The following is a 3044-nucleotide window of genomic DNA, read 5'->3' as shown; positions in this document are numbered from 1 at the left end:
CCCACCTGGCTGTCCACACCGCCCGGATTAGAGTTCACACATGCCGGTCCACGGCCAGCATCCCCACCCAAGCGCGAGCCCGCTCACAATCGGCGCATATGCGCGTGTGGGAACACCCACGGCAGCAGCAGCAGCAGCAACAGCAGCAGCAACACGGGGCTGGAAGGCAATGGCCTGTGTGCAACCCATTCGAATGCCCCGTACACCCTCAGCCAGGGGACAAGGCAGAGGGGCGTCACGGGCCAGACACGAAAGGCAAGGTTTGTGTGTGTGTGTGTGTGTGATGCTCGCCCCTGCTGCCGCCTGGTGCCATGCACTCGCACATGCCTTCCTCCGTCCACGGGCCGGCTCATGCCCCAATCCACACATGGCCAGATGGGGCATGATCACACACCGACACACACACACACACACACACACACACACACTGACACGTCCCCTGCCCATGCGAAGGCCAGGGACCGATGGTCGGGCACGGATTCTCGGCCGCTCAAAGGAGGGGGAGGCACACAAGCTGGAGAGGGCTGGTGCCGCCGCACATGCCCAACATTGGCCGAGCGCGCTCGGAGCCAGAGCCCGAGAGAAAGAGGACCAGCAAGCGAGCGGATTCACCCCCGCCCCCCCCCTCTCCCCCTGCCGCGATAGCCGGGCGGAGACTCGCGCGCCGGACGCCGCACAGGCAGACCCACCACTGGCCGGGGCAGAGGGGACACATACATGCACCGCCAGGGCCACATCATGGCACGCGGTGACTTCCCTGTATGTGGCACGCGCAGAGCGGTCCGCATATGATCGGCTCCAGCAGCCGGTGCCGCCCGGCCGAGAGGCAGGGCCACCAACAGCCGCCGCCGCCGCCGCCGCCGCAGTAGCAGCCACCCCCCTCTCGGTCTTTCCGCTTCCGTCCACTCCATCGCGAAAGCACCACACGGCGAGTCCTCTCGCGACCTCGTTGGCTCTTGTGCCTTTTCGTGCCGCCGGTCCGAAGCACAAAGGCAAGACAGCCCCCCTCGCCAGGTAGGTGCCTGGCCTGGCCCTGCGGGGCGCATCGTGCCACCGCTCCTGCCCCTCTTTATCTGTGCTTCTCTGCCACTGGCAACGTGCAGGCCAGATGTCCCGTGTCACCATGTCTCTCTCTCTCTCTCTCTCTCTCTCTCTCTCTCTCTCTCTCGCGCGCGCGCGCGCGTGCAATAACTTTACGAAAAGACACGAGCCGAGCTCCCTCCCTCTCGGACGCCTGCGCGCCAGGCATGCTCCCTCGGACCGGGGTCTGGCTGCGCGGCCTTTCTCCCGCGCCTGGAACCCGTGGCACGGTGCTCCCCTTGCTTCGGCTCGGCTGATGGCCTGCTTCGAGAGGCCCCCCCCCAGCCTGGCGCGCCCCCGCCGGCCGGCGTCGTCGCTGTCTGCTGCAGGAGCCCGTCACAGGGCCTCGGATAATCCTGTCGACGACCGGCGACACCGTCACGCGCCGGTTCCCTCCTCGCGGGGGTGCGCAGCGTCGACCAAGAGCCCCCGCATCAGACACATGTACACACACACACACAAACTGACGCAGGGCCAACTGCAGGGAGGGGGCGGTCACTGACCATGGGCCCGGGAACGAAGGGGGAGGGCGGACAAAAGTGGTCCCCCGGCCCCGCGAAGATGCCGCCTCGCCTCCCCCTCCGCGCCGATCCGCCGCAAATGTCCCCGCCGCGCGTGCCCGCTGCCCCGGCCGCCATCATGGAGCAGCGGGGCCGGCCCATGGCGGGACAGATGGGAAAGGGGATCGCGCGGCGGGCGCCCGAGGCACGGGCAGGAAGACGCCCAGGGCAGGGCCGTAGGCCCGAACATGCAGGAGGTGGCCCACTCATCAGCCCGCCGGGCCCGAGGCCGGGAGAAGGAGTGTCACCGCCCCAGCCCCGACGGGGCGGCACCCTCGTCCCCACGCCCGACCCACGCCGTGGCCGCGCGAGGCGGTGTGGCGCCACTCCAGTCTCCTGCCTTTCGGTGCAAGTGCGCCGGGTACGTGCGCGCCGGGCGCGGCTACTCCACGCTGCTTGACAGGACGCATGTCCCCCCCCCCCCCCCGCCCCTGGAGCCATGCGCGCGCACACAAACACACTCTTGGCTCCCGAACATCGAGGGGAGGCCGGGGCCGAAGGAGGCCGGCTCACTGCCAAGCCTGCCAAGATCCCCGCTCGACAGCGGACGACGCGGGTCACCGGCGACGCCGCAGGCTCCGACACCGAGGCGAATCCACCGGCCGCGGGCTTCTCCCTCTCGCCCTCCCTCGCTCTCGGGACCGGGCGATCCTCTCCCATGCCTCGTGAGCGGTCAGGCACGTGTGGGCCGCCGGAAAGCCATGCGCCGCTGGTGGCACAGGCGACGGTAAAGCCCCGGGCCCGCCCCGGGCAACGTGGCCGCCACCCGGGCGGCGCCTGCGGCGGCCGAATCGCCGGACGGCCCGCGACAGGGACGGTGGGCAGACGGACGGGCCGATCGGTTATGGTGCGTCGAGGCGCGGGGCTCGGCAGCGCTGGCAGATCAGGCGGAGGCGGCGAGCGCAAGTGCATGCCAGGGGGGGGGGGGGAGGCACCGGTCGATCGGCCAACATGCCGAATTCGTCATCCGGGGTGACGATGAACGCTGCTATTCTTCGGGTCCACGGGCCCGAGGCGCCGGTGGGCCGGCCGCCCGGCAGGGGGAGGCGGCCCCCGGGGCACATCCTGCCCCAGCTCCCCCGCCTGGCCCTCGCCCGATGGGCGGCCACTGGCAGCTGTGGCCATTCGGCTGCTCCACGCCCGGCGGCGGGGAGACGCCGGGCGGGTGCCTGCCACCGCCGATACGCTTGGCAGGGCGAGCGGCGATCCTGACCTGAGATGTGCAGTGGCTCGACCCGGCCGTCGAGAGGGAGCAGCGGCGGGATACCAATGGTGGCCCGTCGCGTGGCGGAGGGACGGCACGTCGCGGGTTGCGTGCGCCACACGGGCTGCCGGCCGAGGGGGCCGAGGGAAAGAGAGGGCGCGGAGGAGAGAGAGAGCGAGAGCGAGAGAGAGAGAGAGAGA

Source organism: Fonticula alba (assembly GCF_000388065.1).
Source record: "Fonticula alba strain ATCC 38817 unplaced genomic scaffold supercont2.18, whole genome shotgun sequence".
In the NCBI taxonomy this organism is placed as follows: Eukaryota; order Rotosphaerida; family Fonticulaceae; genus Fonticula; species Fonticula alba.
The sequence above is the reverse complement of the archived record's forward strand: the minus strand, read 5'-3'. Positions refer to the sequence as shown.